The sequence below is a fragment of the Lissotriton vulgaris genome, unplaced genomic scaffold, assembly GCF_964263255.1.
Source record: "Lissotriton vulgaris unplaced genomic scaffold, aLisVul1.2 SCAFFOLD_3461, whole genome shotgun sequence".
Lineage (NCBI taxonomy): Eukaryota > Metazoa > Chordata > Amphibia > Caudata > Salamandridae > Lissotriton > Lissotriton vulgaris.
The window spans coordinates 119,932-135,814 of NW_028249000.1; positions in this window are offsets into that span (position 1 = coordinate 119,932).

The window sequence follows — 15,883 nt, forward strand, 5'->3', positions numbered from 1 at the left end:
CACAGCCCGCGAGTCTGAGAGGAAGACGCCCAGATATTTTAGGCCATCCGTCGCCACACGCAAGTCGGCGGCCCATGGGTCAGCAACCACTCCGCCACCCAAGACCCACAGGGTCGATTTGTTCAGATTAAGGTGGAGCCCCGAGACCGCGCCAAACCCCCGCATGATCTCCAAAACCCGGGGACCCGAGCGCCGTAGATCAGTGAGGAATAGCAGAACATCATCTGCATACAATGCAATCCTATCCGCCAGGTCGTTGTTCCAGACAAAGCCACGTAGTCGGGCATCCGTACGTATCCGCGACGCCAGGGGCTCCATGGCGAGGGCAAAAAGGTACGGGGATAGCGGGCAACGCTGTCGAGTACCACGCCCGATGCGGAAGCGCCCAGAGACAGCGCCGGCCACGCGGACCGAGGCCGTAACATTAGGGTAGAGGAGACGAATATATGACAGGAAGACAGGCCCCAGATTAAGGCGGGCTAACAAGGTGAACAGATACGCCCAACTCACTGAATCGAAGGCTCGGTCCATGTCCGCAAGAAGGAGTGCCGCCTGTTCGTCTCTAGTGCCCATGGCGTCAACCGCCGCCTGCGCCCGTCGGATATTATGCCGAGTGGCCCTGTGTGGCATGAACCCGGCCTGGTCAGGGTGGACCAGGTCAGCAATGTGAGGCAAAAGGCGGTTCGCCAGGGCCTTCGCCAAGATCTTGGCCTCGATGTTGAGGAGGGAGATCGGCCTGTAAGAGTCGTGTCGGTCCGGCGCCCTGCCCGGCTTCAAGAATACCACTATCTCGGCATGACGCCAGTCCGGTGGCAACTCGCCCCGAGCCCGTGCCGCCTCCAGGGCACTGCGAAAGTGGGGTCCCAGCTGGACATGGAACTTTTTGTAAAATTCACTAGGATAACCGCTCGGGCCGGGCGCCTTGCCAGTGTTCAATTGGCCTAGGGCCTCCCCGAGTTCCTCAGATGTAAGTGGGGCCTCCAATGCGGTTCTGGTCTCGTCGGGGACTGCCTGCGGTAGCAGGTCATCCAGGTACGAGGCAATCTCATCTACCACCAAAGGATCACGGGGAGCGTATTGCGCCTCGTAGTAGCGGGCAAAGCTTGCCGCCAGCAAATCTGGGTCGGTCATGACCGAGCCATCGTCCGCCGTGAGACCAGGCAGCACTAGGGGCTGGAAAGTCGCCTGGCACAGCCTATGCAACATGGTGCAGGATTTGTCGCCCCACTGGTACACCCTGCTGCGCGTGGCAAGCCACGCCAGTCGGGCCTCCTCGTACAGGACTGAGGCATACATCTGTTGGGCCTGCAGGAGCTGCCTCACGACGCCCTCCTCACCCCCGAGTCGACTACGCTGCTCCAGGTCCTCAACGCGGGCCGCTGCGGTCACAATAGCCTCCGGATGTTTACGCCGAGCTGCCACACACCAAGCTATATCAACGCCCCGGAGCGTAGGCTTCAGCGCCTCCCACACGACCAGTGCGTCGACGTCCCCCACCAAATTCTCGCGCCAGAAGTGGTCAATCGCCTCGCGTAAATGGGTCACATACTCCGGCCGCTGCAGCTGCCAGGAGGACATACGCCAGCGAAAAGGTTGTCGTTTAGAGGGAAGGGTCACGGTGGCTAGGACAGGGGAGTGGTCCGAGAGGCCTCTGGGGAGTATCACGGCATCCCTGACGCGACTCAGGCAGGCACCTGGCACAAACAAATAATCCAGTCTCGAAAAGGACCCATGCACCGCCGACACATACGTGAATGCACGCACCGCAGGGTGAAAATGCCGCCAAACATCAATCCAGCCCAGTCCACTCACAGTCGCACACAATCTGGCGGGAGCGGCCGCGGGGGGGGGGGTGGGGGGGTCAGACATAACAGGAGCTCGTCTCAGGCGATCTAGGCCCACATCCATGACCTCGTTCCAATCGCCTCCCACCATGGTCAGAACCTCCGGTATCTCGTCCCACAGCGCGAACAGCCTCTCAGACAAGGCCCACTGCAGGGGGGGAGGGGCGTACACACTACCAAAAACCACCGGCTCGGAACCCAGCAGGCCCTTGATAAAGACATACCGGCCCTGAGGATCAATCCATTGTTTCTCATGAACATAAGCCACCTTACGGTGTACCAGTATGGCCACCCCCGCGACCCCCTCGTGAAGCCCGCATGATAAACCTGTTGATATCCAAACCTCTGGAGGCTAAGGGCCTTAGAACCCAGCATGTGAGTCTCCTGGAGCAGAAGCACATCCACCATCTCCCTCTTCCCCCATCGCAGCACAGCCCCACGCTTGATTTTATCCAGGATGCCCCTCACATTCCATGTCACAACCCGAGGAGACATAGTCACAGTATCAGCCATTATCATCCCAAAGTCTAGAATCCGGCCCTCCGTCCCACCCTGGCGCAACCCGCAAATCAACAAAAATCAAAGCCCCAGACACGTATGGTCCCACCCCCCCAGCCCAAGCACTCAGCAACCCCCCCCGACCCCGAACTCCCCCAACATTAGCAACACAAGAGCCACCCCCCACACCCCACACCCACCACCCCAATACCTCAGAAAACTTTGAAGTATCTGTCGCGGCATGGAGAGACCCAGGTCCAAAACAGAGGACCCAGGGCCCGCCATACCAATGGATCCCAACAACCCAACCATAGCACACACACACCACCCCCCCCCCCCCCAACAACGCTCACATCCGTGAGGGTCTGAGGCCCAACAACCAGTACCCCCCGAGCCCCACAGTGTCCCCATGAAAAGCAACTGGAGTCCTCACATGGGAACTGACCGGCATACAAAAGACAGAATAGAACAGTCTCACCAGCCAAAGTAGGGCAACTCAACGTTCAGCAAAAAGAATCTAGTCCCAGCAATGTTCAGCTGCCCGCATCGGAGTGCTCCGAGTCCCTGGCACCACCCGACTGCGATGCACTGGCGGAGGCCGACCTCTTCTTAGAGCGAGACCTCCGATGGCGGCCCTTCTTGTTCGGGCGATCCGTCCGCTCCGGCGACGATCCCTGGGACCTGCCCGGGTCCAGTCCTGGCTGGGGGTGCGGCCGGAGTCGCACCGCTTCGTCGGTCCAGCGGAACACCTCCTCCGGTGAATCAAAGAAATGGGTCCGGGACTGATACACCACCCGCAGGCGGGCCGGATACAGGAGAGAGTATTGGAGCTTGAGTCCTCTCAGCTTAGCCTTAGCGTCCATGAAGGATTGCCTCTGCTGCTGCACCATCTTCGTGTAGTCCGGGAAAATCATGATGGTATGATTCTCGAAGGCGAGCGAGCCCTTGTTCCTCGCCTCCCGCAGGATAACATCCCGGTCATGGTAATTGAGCAGCCGGGCGATGACAGGCCGCGGGCGCTCACCCTCCGGGGGCCGCTGGGTCAGGGCTCTGTGGGCCCTCTCGATCACGAAGCACGTAGACAGTGCCCCTTCGGGGAGCCAGCTCTCCAGCCACTGGGTCAAGAACCTCTCCGTGTTGTCCCTCTCGCACCGCTCCGGAAAGCCAATGAAGCGGAGGTTGTTCCTCCGTGCGCGCCCTTCGGCATCTTCCACACGGGCCGCCAGTGTCTTTTGAACTCCCTCCACCTCCGCCAACCGTTTCTTCAGGGCCCCAATGTCACCCTCGGTCGCTGTGATGCGGGTCTCAGCCCCGGTGATCCGCTCCACCGCGTTGCGGAGGTCCTGGCGCAGGAGCGTGACATCCGCCCCGACCGCCCCAATTTTGGCATCAAGCATGTCCCGGGACTGGGTGATGGCCGCCAGTATAGCTGCATTGTCCGGTCCAAGGCTACCGCTGCCACCGGCTGCCCCAGAACCGCCACTCGGCCCGGTGAATTTGTCGATGGGGCCATGTTTAGGCGGGCCACCTCCTCTATCCCTGGTCATGGCACACGCCGGGCAGGGCAAACAACACCCAGGGACCGTTGGGCACTGTCGCAAGACTTGGACGGAACGGCAGCAATGAAGTCACAAAGAAGATGGCGGGCCGGTCGGCACAGATCAGGTGTCGCGAAAATCGAGGTCCCGGCTTCACCCAGGTGGGACAGGCCTCGCCCACACTCGCCGCCACGAGCGGCCGTCCAAAGCCCAGAAATAAGCTGCGGCTCCGTGATCCGTGGGTCGCCGCAGCCAGCGGGCCGAGCCAAGAGCGGTGCAGCGGATGCCACCACCGTCCGCCAGTCCGTCGCCGGCCGCCTCGTAGCACAATGACCCCAGTCTCCAGCCAGCCACGGGGCCTCGCCGTGTCGTCGCCCCTCTCTGGTCACACAGGGGAAGAGTCGTCCACTCGTAGAGTAGGAGCCAGTGACGCCGTCCTGATCTCCAGGCGATCGTAGCTGTAAAGTTGAGCCAAGGGCGGCGCAGCGGATGCCACCCACACCCGCCAGATCGCAACCGCCACCAGGCGTCGCGAAACTCGAGGACCCCGGTCTCTGGCCGGTCACCAGGCCGCACGTCGCCGGCGCCTCCCTCCGATCACAGGAAGGGAAGAAATGCAGGATCGACACACCAAAGTAGACAGGAGACTTCGACAGATCGATGCCAACCACTGGGTATCAACAGTGGGCTCGGGGGCCAGGATAAATGATCGGATTAGGTCCGGGCCGGCGGGAGCTCTACAAGGCTGCGACCGCCATCTTCGCCCGCCAAGCCACGCCCCCGTCCATACTGATTTTTTAATTTCTTTTTTTCAGCTCCCAGCCCTTTTTTGCTTTCCTCATTCGAAGAATGCAAAATACACCAAGACTTAGGGCAGGATGAACTAGCATCAGGAATACCGATTTCTTATTTGCGATATTCTACGATTTGCAATTTGGAAATCGGGATTCGTAATGTATGAAACTCTTTTAAGTTTCATTAGCGATTGCTAGCGAGTGTCAAATAGACCTGCCTCATGCATATTAGTGTGGTAGGTCGCAATTCGAGACCCATTTGGAATCAAAACCATCACAGAGATGGAGCCTACTGAGGTCAGCATACCACCATGTCTATGATTTGGTTTTTAAAAAAGCAGTCTGTTTTTTTTTAATGCAGCCCATTTTCCTTAAAGGATGATGGGATGCATTTAAAATGATTAAAAAAATAAGCAGTCTGTTTTTTTTATGCAGCACATTTTCCTTAAAGGATAATGGGATGCATTTAAAAAGGGAAAAAAATACGCTTTTTCGTTTAATTTTTTAAGAGTAGACATTGGGGTACGTGGGACAGCTGCCTGCTCTTAAAAATATTTGTTATCCATTCTTCAAAGGACTCCTATCTATTTGCAAATGGGTTACCACCTACTTCAGGGAGTCAGTAAAATTTGACCATGATTCAGTCGCAAAACATTCATACAGCCCATTCAGATTCAGTAATTGAAAGGAATGCCGTACACCCGCCCCTTTTAAATACCAAATTGCACACACTAATTGCAAGTAAGTAGCGTGTTACCGAATCACAATTTGTATTTGGTACATTTGTAAAAGCATTTTTGTGGTTGGACATTTCCGACTGCAAAAATGCTTTGTACAAGGGGCCCCTAATGATTTACTCCCCCAGCTGGAGAACTAGCCAATAGGGCACTAAACTAATGGTGCAGCGCCAGCTTTGCACGTGTGCAGCAACAGCGGTGGCATGAGCACTGGCACAGGGATTTTTTTTTAAACAAATGAATCACTGCAAGCATTCATTTATATGTGCTCCTCATGATGGAAGATATCTCTTTCAGCCTTAGACTTGGAGATATTTTGTTTGAATTCCATGTTTGTGTTTTCCCAGCGGATGGCAGAAGCTCCTGCTGTTCTTGGTCCATTCATCGCACACTCCTGCTGGTGCTTGTTGAGTCTTCATGCTTCTGTGCACTTTACTAACGGTGCAGCAGGTGCAGTGGCACGGGGCCCAGGACTGTGAGGGGCCCGTTGACCCTGTAAATTACTGTATATTAGCAGCCCAACAACAGTGATTTAATTTGATTGCACCTAAGCTCATGGCATCCTGGTCTTTTTTTTAAAAGATTTGTTTATTAATTTCATTCAGCAATCAGTTGTGAATTGAGCATGGTACATAGCATAATGGTTTATACAGTCAATACACAAATAATAACAATATGTTTGCAGAGAGCACTTGGCATAACGTAACATGATCAAATCCAATCATATCCATTTTGAAATAGGAGCCCAAACTTTTTGACCAAATGTCTTCCTTTTTAAACCTTTAGATCTATAAATTGCCATTTCTAGTTGATATATCGATAACAATTTTAATTGCCAATGATTAAAAGCTGGAGGCTCAGGATCTAACCAGCGAGAAGTAATACAAAAACGAAAAACTGACATACAGATAAATAAAAAGCCTTCTTCAGCGGCTGATCTCATTCCTATATGATCCGTTTGGAGACCAAAAATAATAATTTCGGCAGTTAATCTTATAGTAATCCCCAAACTATTATTTAAGAAAAATTCGACATCTAAGATAAATTGAGAAAGTTTCGGGCAGTTAAAAAACATATGTATAGAATCAGCAGCTACTGCATCACATCGTTTACATTGATCCCCATTACTGACCTACCATTTAGCCAATTTAGCCGGAGAGTAATATAAATCATAAATTGACATGAAATGCTCGCTTTGACGCGAGCAAATAAATTCCATCCTAATCGATAGTTCAATAGATCTACATATATCAACTTTTTCAATTTCAAGTTTCCTCTGCCATTTACTCTCAATCAAACTCAAATCGTCATCCAATTGATTTACAGTCATCTGATTAACAAAACCTATTTTCTTTACCCTTCTACTGATTTCTAGAATATTATTTTTACTCATACATTTATGGTCAAGAAGACCCTTAGATTCCAGAAACCTCCGTACCTGGAGGTATTTGAAAAAATCATTTCTAGACAGTTTATATTCTAGTTGTAGAATAGAGAATGAGACGATTTGAGTGCCTTGATAGAAGTCCCCAAATAAACGAATCCCAGCTAGATGCCATCTTTTCATAATTTGGTCATTAAAAATCTCAGGTAACATACGATTATTCAAAACTGGAGAGAAATGGTTTAGATCACCACACCGAATCATTTTCTTTTTTATCTGCCTCCAGATTACCGAGGCTGCTATTAAAGTTTTGAACTTAGTCTTTTTATAGTAGCTGGGCTCTACAATTCTTACTAAATATTGAGAGACTTCCTCACCTAATAGCATTTCATAAATTGAAGGATGGATCGGTTCTTCCGTGATATCGTCTGGAAAGATTAATATCCCCATATATCTTAATGAGATAAGCCAATAATATAGCCTGAAATTGGGGATTCCCCAGCCACCCTTCATTCTCGGAAGAGAGCACCATTTCAGGGCCCGTCTGGTTCGATGATAACTCCAAAGGAACCTGGATGCCATTCTATCAATTTTAATAAAATAAAAAGACGAAAACAAAAGAGGTGTTGTTCAAAATAAATGCAAACATTTTGGAAAAATCAACATTTTTAATATATTAGCACGGCCATAGATTGAGAAATGTAAATTATTTAGCCTTTCCAAAATGTTCATGGCATCCTGGTCTTTCACAAATATGCATAAACCTGAGCTGGGCGTCACTGCTAGCACTGATGGAGGGCTGTACATTTTGGAAGGAGAGTCGATCTCTCAGGACCATGCTCAGATAAAATGATCATTATTACGAGTCACTGCAGTGCCGACGCCTGAGCAGCAGGAACCCTTTGTCTACTTCTTCTTGGTTCATGCAGGACTTCATTCTACCTAAAATAAGTTTCGCATATGTTTCATTTAACAACACAGTTTGCTTCCTAAATGCAACTGCAAAGTTAGATTTTAGTGGGATGAACAGCACATTGGATTATACCTGCAAGCGTTTTGGAAATACAAAACAGACACACATACGCATCAACACTTTTAAGAATATCCACACCTTATGTCCATTATACTCCAATCCACGTGTTGTATAGCATTCCCCATCACAAGGAGGGGACGCCTTCACAAAAGAAGGGTCAAGGATGTGTTGCATCTTAAAAGGCTTCAAGCCTGTGCTCTGCGAGCTGCAGATATCCGCAGTGGATGCGTTAACCATCTGCGCTACATTACATGCTTGCTACGACACAGGAACAACAATGTATGTGTGTAAATTGTAACTGAGGATCAACAAACATTTTGTTTTAGAGGATCGCCTAAACCTGTTTGTTTAGTAGCTACAAGCACTTTCTTTCTTCAGGACTTTTCATTTCATGTTCACTGTGCTGCGGCTCACCATTACCAGCCCACCAAAAACAAAATGCAATTGAGAATTGGTTGAAGGTTGCAGGCTCCACTCATCCTCCACCGTTCCACGCGCAAGTAGTTTGGAGCTTTTATTTATTTAAGGCAATTCCTGAAATATCAGAAATGGCTGTATAGTCCAGAAACATCTTTCACACTCTCAGGGGCTTCCTTTCTTTTCCTGCCCAACTCCCGTGCTGCTGTTTTTTTTAAATTCTTTTTTATTAACATTTTAAAGATCGCACATGCACATTTGACCACCTCTTAGTCCCACTTTAAAACATAGTTCTTGTATGATACAGAAAGTAGCACAAAGCATTCAGTGGTAAGTGGCGCTCTTCAGTATACCTTTCTGCTGCTGACAGTCATTCGATAGACCTATCCCCACGCACATCTGCCCCACAGGACCTGTCATCCGTACATTCTTCAACTGCATACATTTGTTTGTCCTTTGCAGGGGTCTGGTGTTACCGCAGCCCAATTCCATATCCCACCACGCTGCAACCTGCAATCATCTTTTAGTATCCTTTGTCCAGCATCACCCCTCTGCGTGCCCTTCCTCCTCGGCATTTTCGCCTCTGTCCACTAAGTATGCCTTATAAAAGGGCCCAGTAGTCCCTAGGGCGGTTCTCCACAGACTGAAGCTCATTAAAAGTATCTAACTACTCATTACAGTGTGCCATGTCCGAGTGCCGATCCCCCAATTTTGGGGCAGGGCCCCTTGCCCAGCGCATCGCTACTCTGCGCTTAGCTAATAGTAGTCCAATAGCGAGTAGCTTTTTTTGTGTTGAAATTGTTTATTAGCATTTATTAAATATAAGACAATAAAAGCAATAAAATACAGAAACGTGCAATATGATAACATAAATTACATTGGAAGTAATGCATAAAGGTAAATATATATGAATTCATGAGGATGAAGATTATCTTATTTTAATACAAGTAATACAATAATAAGATGAAAGGAGGATAACAGAATTCAGTTGTGAATAAAACCATAAGGTATTTGATTGAAAAACTCCAATGACTTATGGTGAGATAAAAAGTAATTTTTAAGCAAATGTGGGTAGGAAGAAAATTATGAATAATAAAGGAAAGGTATCACTGCAGAAAACTATAAAAGAAAGGAATGTATAGTATAGAAAATTATGAATAATAAAGGAAAGGTATCACTGCAGAAAACTATAAAAGAATGGAACGTATAGTATAGAAAATTATATAGAGAAATTAACCCAAGATAAAAAGGAAACAATAGGAGGAAATAAGATGAGAGCATTGGTTCCATCTGTAGAGTGAGGCTGTTATAGCCGTCAATGCCTGGAAAACTCTCTCTCGGAATTGAAGTATCGCTGGACAGTACCGAGCAACATGTATAACCCCTGCTTCCTGCTCATTGCATCGCAGGCAGTTTGCAGATTACCGTAGGCCAGTATTTTTCAAACTGGGGTCCACGGAACCCCAGGGGTCTGTGACACATTCCCAGGGGGTCCACAGGCCACAGTTTATAAGCTCCGCAATGTTCCTTGTATAATTAGCAGTTTTTGGGCAACAATAAAAGTGTCAAGAGAACGCCAGTGATTAGTGTACCTGATGGAGAGAGATTAGAGTTTTGTCCAGTAGCAGCTTTGAGTTATCTAAGGTAGCACAGAGGGTTAATATGCCTACTGCAAAGAACATGTACCATGCAGTTTAAAAAAACTATTTTATGTGCATAGCTCAGTGAGTTACTGCTTTTCTCACTGAGATTCTTTTGTTACTGCACAGTTCGTAAGTTACTCTCGTAATCTAACACAGTGACCTATACACTGTTAAAGAGCTGCTTGCTGTGCGCCGTATGTGGACTGCTCTGAAAACATTTGCCAGGACTGCTTTCGGTTTCCAGTCCGCCCCTGGCAGGAGCCTCTTACCGTGAAATAAAACAAACCATTTAAAAGTCAGTCGGGGAGACGCAGCACCAACCTTCCTATTAAAACATATCACTTTTTGCAATTATTTCAATATAAAATACTAAAATCCTTAGTAATTTGCGTATTTGTTTAGTGTGCACATGTTTATTTTTTTCAAGTTACTGTTTTAATTAAATTTAAATCCTACAAATTGCTTGGGGGTCCCCGGCTTCCAGTGGTGACTCAATGGGGGTGTCCTCAGGAGTCAAATGTTTGGGAACCACTGCCGTAGACCATATCGGAATAATCTTTCCAGCGTGTAATACACACAGCTTATGTACTTAAAGTGTATCAACTGGTGTCTCCCATTTACAGCCATACCTTATCTTCTGCGGGCCTACCCAAGTCTCTCGGCGAGTCTGGTCTTGCTTCAATCACACTGGGTCTGCGCGCTTCCTGCACATCAGCATAGAGCACTCTTACTAACTTGTCAGGGGCTTCTTTCTGTATCGCGGCAGAACGTGCCGGCATGTCTGGTGGCTCTTGCAAGTCTTGTCCTAATAGTTCTCCCAATTCATACCGGACTCTATGGCAGTGATATCGAGTCAGGGCTGATGGCGGGTGCCTTGCTCAGGGATATTCCTCCCATTCCCATCCTTTACTTTGTGAAAAAGATCTCCCATCTTTGTTACCCCTTGCGTTTGCAGGGGAGTTCTCATATTTTTTACCAGTACTAACGAGAGCCAGGTGCACCGCTCCAGTTTCACATGTGGGAATACAAGAGTGTGCCTGCTTGTTTATCTCACAAAACTCCACCATGCATTGGCAGCACTGTGAGAAACCTGTAAAGCCTTCAGTCTCCGGACTCTCAATCCAGATCCATTGTTCTAAAAATATTTTAATTTGTGCAAATCGGTTTTAAGAATCGATTGCGGGCATGGACCAAGCTGCTATTTAGACAGCTTGAGGAGACCAACTTTGTAAAAGATTAATGGAGCACTGGAAGTGCTCCAAAGCAATCTCTAAATTTCCTTTAAACGTATTTATTCCTGGCCCAGCCTTAAAAGTTTCTTGACATAGAATTGTTCTCAACGTACCTTCAGGTGCATGCAATATGTTATAAGCCCACCTGAAAAGGTTTGCCAAAGCTTTTGTATATGCACTCACTACCCCTAATTCCAGTCGGAGTGCGTGAATAGAAGTGGCTGGACTCTTACTAGTAAACATACGTAAGAGTTTTCCCTCCTTGAGATTTTAAAAAAACATCGATTTATAGGAATGTATTCTAAACCATACCTAAAAATAGGGGTAATCTTTGTCCAATAAATTTCCAAGAGGGCTGAAAAATGTTGCCTCTCTGTAGATCAATATAAATTTTTTACAGCACAAGCATGGGATACTATTTTTAATTCAGTCCGTTGAAAATGCGAGGCAGTTCCAATAGACTGGGAGAAAACTCTTCCTAAATAAATGTAAGTAGATGCTGTATCTACTCGAGTGCCTCCTAATTTCCAGGCAAAAGGTACTATTTTTATTTTTGAGATATTTATTCTAAAACTAAATTTCTTGGAGGGCATGGCGTGGAGCGTCAAGATGGCGGTCGCATTCTGAGAGTTCTGCAGACCCCTATGTCATCCACTCCGAGTATCCGCCACCATCAGTAGCTGTCCTCCCTTCCAGCAGAGATACCCATCTAACAGCATCCAGGGGCGGATTTTTGGCTTGGAGCCGACCCAAGAAACGCAGGGTGCAGCAGTCGGTTCCGCCCTGGTCCTCCCGACTGCACCCCTGACAAAATGGCGGCACACACTCAACACACCAAATCATAAAGGCCAGAGATCACCCTCCCACCTCACAGCGACGTAGATGTGGCCCACCACATTCCTGAGGCCCCCGCATCAAACATAAGCACCAATCAGAGGCCCTGGGAGCACCGGGGACAAAACTACATGGCGATTGAGTCCTCCGACCCCCGAGGTGGGCCCAGAATCGGGCCCCGCGGGCACGCCTGGTGTTCTGGTCCTGGCCTGGTGCGATACAGGAACCACCCCCCCACCCCCCCCCCCCCGGTGTCACCTCTCTTATGGACCTGTGAGTGACGGGGTCCTACACACATTCCAAATGGGGGCCCTCCTGGCCGGAGCCTGTCACGACTGGAGTGATCACATCTGAGGCTCCGTATAGACCGGCCTACATCCGAGCCCTTGGTGCCCGATCGTGCACTGGAGTTGACCCTGAGGGAAATTGTGACTTAAGACTTACCCAACCGCACCTATTAAAGGCCAAGGATTGGCTGTGGTGGTCGCGCAGTGGGGCCTCGGGTGGAGACACCCACTTCTATCTCTCCTGACCATTGGGTCTCCTTGGGACTCCTCGGCTGCTGCCGTCTCCTGCTCCGGGGAGCTCGGATACTCATGGGAGCCCCTCTTCCTTAACTGGGGGGAATCCGGGGCGGGGTACTCGCCCTGGCTCTGAGGGGGTGATGAGCTCTACGAGGGAGAGCCAGTGCTTTGACACTGCCAGAGGAGAAGAGCCGGCTTTGTCATCCTACTGTGCAGCGTCACGGGTCGACACCTGACTACCTCCAGGTAAGGGAGATCAGCTGCGAGCTCATGCAGCAGTGGGCATTTGTCCTCCCTCCCTCCCCCGTTGAGCCCGCAGTGGCAACAGGACCGGACCCCCCCCCATACCTCCCCGATATTCCGCATTCTGGCATCCTTACCTGGCTAATGCTCACTATCCCCTCCATTTATCCAACCGGAAAACCCCAACCGGACTCTGGATGCCCAAGGGGAACCGAGTACATCCTTTCTGCATCCTACAGGCTGTAGACTTTAACTCTTTCACCTGCATCCTACATGCAGCAGTCCCCAAGCAGAGCAGGGGATGAATACCTGACTAGGCCCTGGGAGCAACTGGTTTCCAGCAGCCGCATCCCTTACCGGGTGTGCAGCTGTCACCAGTCTAATCTGGACCGCCCTGACTGCTGGCGGGGGACAGCCCGGGTGGCTGAGTGGGGAAGGCCCAACTTTTTTTTTTTTTTTTTTTTTTTTTTTGGTATTCAAACTGCTTTATTGCATAATAAGGAAAGTACACTGCTGTGCTCGCCTACAACCCGGAGGCTGGCAGCGTCATGTCCATAGTGATATGAAACGAAAGCAAGCAAAGATAAACACAGCCTTGTTACCGGCATCCCGGAGGCCCGGTGGCGACAAACCATATCGATAAGGGAGCGCCTGGTGGTGAGCACAATAAGAGGAAGGGAGTAGAAAAGAAGGAGAGGAAAGCAAAGGGGCGGGTAGGAGTGGGGGGGGGGAATAAAACAGAAAAAAAGGAGGAGAAAGGGGGGAGGGGAGGGAGAAGGGGAGGAGGAGTATGTACATTGCAGGATTTGCAGCAGCAGAACAGGTTTTACATTTTTCCCCCCCGCCCTCCCACCCCAATTCTTACCAACCCGCAACAATAAACAATAAAAAAGAAGGTCTTATACACACGTCTGAATGAGGAAGAGATTCCAGTTCTATGCGCTTGCTCATGGAATAAAGATCATAGGTTGCTACATGGCATTGTGGTAGTGGTCGTGGCATCGGTTGGGCCTGCATAGAAATAGGGTAGTGGACTTATGCTGTGTCCCCAGGAAGTGTTAGTAGAAGGAAATGTGGGGATATGATGCGTATCGGATGGTGGAATAGCAGCCGCTCGCGTTAAGCGTCATGTCTATGTTAGTAGCGTGGTCAGTAGGGGTCATGAGTCAGGTCGGAAGCACAGTATATGCATGCGCCAGGAACCAGCGCTTCTTAGTCTCCAGGGCCGGTAGCCTGATCAGTCCTACTCCCGCTGATGTTCCGAGGCCGCGTCATCGTCCTCCTGAGCCAGCAGGTAGGAAACCAGTGGTTCCCAGATGTCTTTAGGCCTGTTTGAGAGCGGCAACAATTCGGAATAAGTGATGTGTTGGGCCTGACAGTAAGTCAAATCCGAGAGCCAGTCCTTAAATTTTGGTGCCCTGCCTCGTCCCCAGCGACATGCCACACGCCGTTTAGCCAAGAGCAGGGCAGTATCAATGAATTTCCTGCTGGTTTTTGGAATATGCGGTGTGTGTCCCAGAAGTGTGATACGCGGCTCCGCCTCAATAGGGACCTTGGTCATGGCTGTGAGAGCATCGGTCACCTGTTGCCAGTACATCCGAACGGCCGGGCATTCCCAGGCAAGGTGTAAGAAGCCTGCATGGTCGGCTCGGCAGCGCTCGCATTTGTCGGTATCAGCCAGACGGAACCTGAATTTTTTGACCGGGGTGTAATATAGACGTTGAAGGAACTTATGGTGGATCATCTTGAGCCTGCTACTGGCCGATATCCTAGCTGTGAGGGTGTATTGTTCATCAGTGAGCGCGGAGGATAGATCTGCACTCCAGGATGCCCTAGCGCCAGTCACAAGAGGGTCGATATCTGAACGAAGGCGGCGGTACAGGCCAGAGACCAAGTGGGCCCCATCTTGCGAGCTGAGCAGAAAGTGCAATGGGCATAGGAGTTCTGGTTCATTAGGATAATCAGGTAGGATATCTTTCATCCCCTGTCGGAGGCGAAGGTAATAGAATACATCGAGTGGAGAACGGTCATAAGTGGCAAAGAGTACTTCCATGGATTTGAAAACTTTGTTTACGAACAGATCCCCCCAGGTGACAATATGCAACCGGTCGCAAAGCAGCCGAAATCCCCGTTCCTGCAATAGTGCGAGTGAGGGGTGGTATGTCAGGGGGAGAAGGGGGAAGTAAGGGAAGGAGCAAGAGAGCCTCCTAGCTAGGCGGCGCCATGCATCCAAGGTGCAAGAAACAGACGTGTTCGAAGTCTGGATTACCGACTCCGGACAGTGAATTAAGCCATTGAGCGGTATAGGGTGTACTATCCAGTCTTCCACAGCGAGCTGCGGCATGAATGGCGTGGGAGCCATCCAATGAAATGCATAGTGGGCCTGCGCGCAAAGATAGTAGGCTTCAAGGTCGGGGACGTCGAAGCCTCCAGCTTCGTAAGGCAATATGAGTGTGGACCATTTCAGTCGTGGGGTCTTGCCCCCCCAGAACAGGCGACAGAGCTCCGACTTCAGAGTTTTAAAAAAAAAGGTACCCGGGTAATACGGGATGTTGAGAAAGAGGTAGAGGAAGCGGGGCAACACTACCATCTTGATAAGGGAAGCTCTACCAGCCATGGAAAGCGGTAATGCAATCCAGCGGTCAACCATGGCTGTAAGGGTTGTGATTGCTACCCCGTAATTGGAGCGAATTGTCTCCTCCCGATCCCGCGAGATTTGTATGCCTAGGTATCGGAGATCTGAGCGACACCATTCTAGTGGGTAGTCAAGGGGAAAGTCGATTACTGAGTCCGTGAGGGGAAAGAACTGCGACTTGGACCAATTTATGTGTATCCCCAACATACCCCCGAAGGCCACAAATTCTCTCAATAAAGGGTTGAGGTGAAGGTGGGGGTGCTTGACATAAAGCGTAATGTCGTCCGCGTAGAGAGAGACATCTATTTGGCGTTGCAGGCACTGTATGGCACCCTCCCGGTGCAGTTGACGGAGCCGACAAGCCAGAGGCTCGACCGCAATCGCAAAAAGGAGGGGGGACAGAGGACACCCCTGGCGTGTACCTCGCGTGATAGCAACTGAGTGAGATAGGCGACCATTGATGAGGACCTTCGCCGTAGGCTGTGCATAGAGGAGCTGTATCCAGGAAAGAAAAAGTTTGGGGAAAC